Source organism: Delphinus delphis, chromosome 21, assembly GCF_949987515.2.
Source record: "Delphinus delphis chromosome 21, mDelDel1.2, whole genome shotgun sequence".
Lineage (NCBI taxonomy): Eukaryota > Metazoa > Chordata > Mammalia > Artiodactyla > Delphinidae > Delphinus > Delphinus delphis.
In genome coordinates, this window is record NC_082703.1 from 33837739 (window position 1) to 33844160 (window position 6422).

General features: G+C 43.9%; 1 long non-coding RNA gene across 1 annotated transcript in view; it reads left to right on the forward strand.

Moving 5' to 3' along the window:
• Window positions 1-6042, forward strand: part of LOC132417654 (uncharacterized) — a 918655-nt gene extending 912613 nt beyond the window's left edge. Inside the window, exon 4 of the long non-coding RNA XR_009517905.1 lies at window positions 6012-6042. This is a non-coding gene — a long non-coding RNA (uncharacterized lncRNA). The remainder of the gene's footprint in view (window positions 1-6011) is intronic.
• The last annotated feature ends 380 nt before the right edge of the window (window positions 6043-6422 follow it).

Here is a 6422-nt window from a genome sequence, read left to right on the forward strand (position 1 = left end):
AAGGCTTACAAAAGGTCTCATTTTTCGACAAGTAATATTGCATGACATTTTCTCTTTCAGCTAGGGATTTTAGGGCAGTTTATAAATATTACCTTGATAAACTTCACAAAACCCCTCAGGTTTATGTATAAAACTCATTTGCAGAGACGTTAATAAAGAAAAAACCGTTCATTAAGATCAAGTGATCTCTGCCCCAAGTCAAAAATAGCTCTTAATACTGTTCCTTCCGGTTGGGTATACCAGTGAAGCCCATCCCTGCAATATCACACTCTATGAATTTTTTTCTTAAGTATTATTTCTCTCAATATGAGCTGGTAAAGCAATTAGAATATGTTCTTATAACCTCATCTCTCAGGATAGTAAGGCAAATATATAAGCATTGAAAGGACAGGGTTGGTCAGATGCTTTGCTGTGTTTGTAACTGCCTGTTACAGTGTGTATTACGGTACAGTAGGTAAAGGAGACGCAGATTATAAATGCCTGTGGCCCACTTCTTTCCCATGTCATTTGTCTAGAATAAGTAACTACCGCTTCTACAATGCTGACTTGTGAGGACAGCACACACTGTCCATTAGGATGACGCAAACCCAAACCCAGTTTTTTGTGAGGCGTGTAATCACGGGTCTTGGGACCGCTTTCTGGCCCTGCCCAAACCTCGGCCTCCCCTGCTGGGCTCACTCCCGAGACTAGACCACTCGCCCCGCTTCCAGGCCACAGTTGCTCAGAGCAGGCTTCTGTACATGCTGCCCAGTTGTTGCTATCTCCTTCCTAATGGCCAGCCTCCCCCAGGGCCGGGGCCCAGCTCTGTCAGGATGACCGATGGGCCCTCTGCGTCGGAAGGTGCGGTGATTCCTGAACCCAGATGAAGCCGGCAGCAGAACCCTCATCCTTGGTCTGGACGTCTGTGGATTGATAGCGTCCTTCTTAGGAAAGAATCTTCCCTCGTTAGAGCTTTATGCCAAATATATAAAGTGAGAAAGCACAAAGGCATTACAGAAACGCTGAAGCATTGGAGAGGTGTGTCTCTCCACAGGAATTTCACAAGTAGAGATGGGTGGGTAGAAAGAAAGATTAGTCTACATAAAATAACATGCAGCTCAGATCCTGGATCATGCCTTTCTAATGATTTTAGAGAAATAAAAGAACGGAATTGACTAAATGCAGGAGGGGACTCTGGTTGGGTTTCAGTGAAGCAAGGTGGAGAGAAGAAACGCTCTGAGTTGTGTGTAATTAGGTAACGTTTGCTATGTGTAGGCAGCGTTTGAAGTTCCGTACACATATATTGTCATTTAGTTGTCCTTCCCGGCCCAAATAGTTACTATTATTGTGCCTGTTTTGAAGATGAGGAAATTAAAGCAGAGAGAAGTTAAATAACGCCCTAGGGATAGCTGAAGCCTGTGTCAGAACTGGTGGCCTGACACCCGGGTGTGGTCTCACCACCGTCCACGAATCCTCTTCAGGAAGCACAGGAAGAAAAGCAGAGGGTGGTGAACCACTTCGGCATTTTGCAGGGCACAGAGAAATGGAAAAGAGACTTGGACAGGTGATGCAGGAAAAGAGGTTGAAAAGGCAAAATGAGGCCGTACCATTGCTCTTGAAGACGCTCCCTTCACTTTGCTTCCAGGACCCTTGGGGCGTGCCGTCCCTCCTGCTTCTCCAGAAGATCTTTCTTAGACCGTTTCGCGTCTTCCTCCTTACTTTTCTCACCCTCAGATGCTGAAATGTCACTCTGCTCCATCTCTGGATCTCCGTTCTTTTCAGTCTACACTCCCTCTCTCGTTGATTTTGTCCAGTTTCACGGGTTCTGCACGCTGACGATTCCCAGATGTTTCAATCCTGAGTCTCTTCATAATCCACACTAGTATGACCAGCTGCCTAGTTGGCACCTCCACTTGGTATCTAGTTAACACACTTGACTTGGCAAAGAAGAAGTTGAAAAACCCTCCCCCCTGCCTCGCTAAAGATCCTTCCACCTGTCTGGTTTTCTACTTGCTTTTAGGCCAGAAATCTTGGCTTCCGCCTCAGTACCTCTTTTTCTCTTATCCTGTATCCAATTGGTCAGTCAAATATTCAGGTTTTCCCTTCAAAATACCCCCCAAATCTGAAAGCATCTCATCATCCCACAGCTACCACCCTATTCCAGGCTGCCGTCAGCTCGTTCCCGGACTGACAACGCAGCCCCTGACTGGTCTTCTAGATTCTGTCCTTCCTTCCCCTCCATCAGGTTACTCTTAACACACCACCCAGAGCAATCCTGTCAAAATGGGGGTCAGATCATGTCACTTTTCTGCTTAAAGCCCTCCAGAGACATCTGTTTTTGAGCAGAAGCCCTCCTCCTTACTGTGACCCACAAGTCCCTTCGTGATCTTGGGCCCGGTGCTCTCCAGCCTCATCTTCTACTGGTCCCCCTGTGCTCCGCGTCTAGGTTTCCTACTTTAACGCTGCAGACGTGCCCAGCTCAAGGTCTTTGTGTGCTTTTACCCCCAATATCCACGTGGCTCAGTCTCTCACTTTGCACAGGTCCTTATTTAAATCTTGTCTTCTCCGTGAGAACCTCTGTAGCCATTTCATCTAAAATTGAAAGTTCTCCCTCACCTGCATTATTCTTTTTATTTCCTTCAACTGCATTACTTTTTTCTTCAGCATTCATTGATATCTAACATTATACGTGTCTCCCTCCAACTGAAAACTCTATGTGGTCTAGTCTTTCTTTTTTTAATAACTTTAGCATTCCCGACATTAGTCCAGTGCCTGATATAGTGTGCGTTGAATGAACGAATGAATGAATTGCTGTAAAGCACCATGACCCCTACTTTCTCTTACCTTCTACAGCTCTATATTATTCATCTGGAATTCGATTATAGTCTGCTATGATTTTCTAAAAGCTTTTCATGAGAAAACATCCTGGGATTAACAATTAGATTGTCACCTCGTTATAGATTATGAAAGGAGAGTGTGAATGTGCGTTTTTATCAACCCGCCCCCATGCCTAATTCAGAAGTGCACAGCAAGGTGAATGAATAAGTGGACAGGAAATTCACCACGTGGGTACAGTGCAGATGGTGCATGATGGGCCATGGAGGCCAAGAGCAGGGAAGGGGAGCAGAGGAGACTGGAATCTGAGAAAGAGGACTGAAAATTGAAGATTAAGACAAAGAAGTTACAGGCACCTAACGTGGGGAGTCAAGCTGGTAAGGGCGTCCTGCCATCGAAGTGAAACAGAGTCACCCCTGATGAATTCAGTATTCGACCCACATGCCAGCTTCTCTTAGTCAAGTCTTCCTGTTTGTCAGAGCTGTATTCGCAGATGCCAGACACTGTTCTGTTAATTAAAAAAATGGAAACAATCTAAGCAGTTGGGACAAATAGCAGACCCCAGATAGATTGTGCTCTTTCCTGTATTTCCCAAGCGTTCCCACCGAATCAATTCTTACATGCCGAAAGGTTAGACAATATAATTCTGGAACAAAGTATAAACTTAGAGTAATTTCCAAGTGCCTCATTCTAGAATAATAAAAATTTAAAGTGCAATTCTGGAATATTTTAGACTCAAGGGACATATATGTACGTGTATATATAGCTATATGGCTTAGCAAACTGGTCAGGGGAGAAGAGGTGTATGTATACATGGGTGTGTGGTGGAGAAGAGGGTGGTGAGAGGACTCGGGTGAGTGAGAAGGAATGGACCAAATCAGGACGCAGTACCTGACTTTGTAGCGCACAGAAGGATGGAATTCAGTGGGCAGAGCTGAGGTGTATTCGCACGAGGCTCACGAGCCCGACTGTGTCGACAGGCTGGTGTAGAAACGTCTACGGAAGCCACGGGACGGGGGAAGCCAGGAAAGAGAGAGGCGCTGAGGGGAGGGGATGAGGAGCCAGAAGCACACTTGGCGAGAATGCGAAACGCAAGGACAGACCGCGGAGGGGCTGCTGGGTGTCTGCACGCAGCTGAGAGTCTCGTGGCTGTCCATGCCCGTCCCAGCTCCTGCCGGGCGCCAGACCGCGGGAGGCGGCCCCAGTGTGTGTAGCGTTGCCCCCGTCTCCTGCGTCTTACATTGGGTTACTGCTTCAGAACGTGGTTATGCTTGACTGTGAACGCAAAGATTTTGGTATCAAAAGTGATTCCACAGAGACACACATTCACTTCCTACCTGATGTTTGTGAGAACATAGGCTGTCACTAAATCAGCACCATTTCCTTATTTCTGTGATAGTTTCAAATGAGCTATACCTTGACGTTCTTTTATCGATCTTCTCCCTCTCTGAGGGACTTTTTAATTGACATCTTTGCAAAATACGGAGCTATATCCAGCTGCCTTCCCCTAAAGACAGGTGACAGTATTATCCGCACGTTCGAATGTTACTGTTGAGTCTGATCTGTGGCGTGTTTCCACCGCTTTCAGGGCTCTCTTGAAATTCCATCACTTTGCTGTATCCCTCAGACTTGTACATTCCCCTCTCGCCTCAGTTTTACTACTCAGCATAGCTTCTGAGACTGTGCTGTGTAGACTTTTCTCGATGGGGGGTAGGGAGTGGCTCTGTTTCTGCAGAAATCATGGCATGTGTCATTCTCAGAGTTACCGGCTCCACCTTTAGCTCGGCGTTTCCAAGAATCAGACTCATTATTGAATGCGCTATTCAGCACGGTGATTATGCCTCTGTTCTTTCTAAATCAATTTCTCTTCAGCTCCTGTTAACTGTAGAGGGTTTTTATGTCTCCCTACCCAGATGACTCTCCTCCTCCTTACAGATCTCATCTGAAAACACGAATTTTCTATCTTTTCTTTGCCCCTTACTGCCTCTCCCTTCTGTTAGTTAACTTTCAATTGTATCACTTAACTCTGTCAAGTATCCTGACATGCAGTGTGCACAAAAGCTGCTATCTACGCTGAAACTCATCTTATTGTTGGAGACTCCTCCCAGATCAAAGATCTGTGCTTGCGCTCTGTGCATCACCTTCATGGTAACTTCCCTGGTTAAAAGAGACAAGGAATTTAGCAAAACCCGTGTTAAATCTTCTGATAATATATGTAGGTCAACCTAAGGCTGTTAACGTTATACGTACAAGCACCGACACATTTAAGCACCTAACAGACAACATCCCGATAGATTATCTGCTATAGAAAATACAGATCCTTCCATCGAATTTGTATCTTTTATCATAAAATGATTGTACACTGAGCCATCATGGTGTAGAAGAGAGATGATGAGAGCAAGAAAGAGAAACGCTTGAATTCATATCTGTCCCATTTTGCCCTTAGCCATGTGAGTGTCCAGTCAAGGCCACCATGCTGTTTTCACACCAGTTTTAGGATTGCAAATCAGTGCAGGTCATGCTGGCTCACTGCACCTCTAACCCTGCCTTAACCATAACTCTTTCTACCCGTGCTTTGAGGATTCAGACTCAGCTCTGAGTGCGCTGAAGCAAAGTTGGAGCATCCGGATAGAGTGTCAGAACAGCAGAGCTAACATCAGTGCAGCACCCCATTGGCTTCCTGCAGCCCAGACTACAAATGCTGCATCAGTGGTGGTTGAGAGGCCGTAGATTAGCTCGTATTCATATCTAGATGCAATGACTTGTGAAAACTTGTTGGAAAACCTCAGTGACATAGAAAATCATTTTTTTCCTGTGATCTTAATTGGGTTTGTGAATATATGTTGTGCTATAGTTCAGAGTACCGATTCCACTGTTTTCTTCTCAATTATTGTATTAATCTTCTGGTTGTTTTCCTTAGCATGCATGTAAACAAACTAACAGCTTGACCTACTTAGCATGTGGAAGAAAAGCACTTAAAAAAAAAAGACTTATGGTATGCTCCGTTTAATCTTTGGAGAAAAGGATCGTGACATTGCTATTACTGTTACCATTATTATTTACTGTGGCCAATGCTCTAAATTTATATCATTGAATCATAAAGCATATGATCATGTTTGTTTTTTTTTCTGTCTTGTTCAAATAAGTGGCCTGAGTATAGTCATATTGTCTTAGGTTTTGTTGTTGTTCATTTGCAGGCTGGTGATGGAACTTCACTCTTGACTTCTAGATTCCTTGTAAGTAAATTTATGACCTTTTCCTAAAATTGAGAGCTGCTAAAAAGTTCCACTGTTTATTTTTTACCTCTTTACATAAAACATAAAAATAATTCTAAGGGGAATGTATTTTTCCTAAACAATTCTTTATATTTGCTGAGACTTTCTTGGAGATTTTACGAATTTGGTGTATACATATGTTCTCTGAGCATCATTGTCAAGAAAGTAATCCTCTAAAGGTTTATGACAATCATACTCCTAAAAACCTTTCAACAAATAGCATAACGTATTGTGAATACTATTATTATAAGTTAAATACTAAGTGAATTCAGGTGAGAAAACTTCAAATAGTGAGAAACCCATTTTCTTCTTTGATCTGCCTACCAATGACAT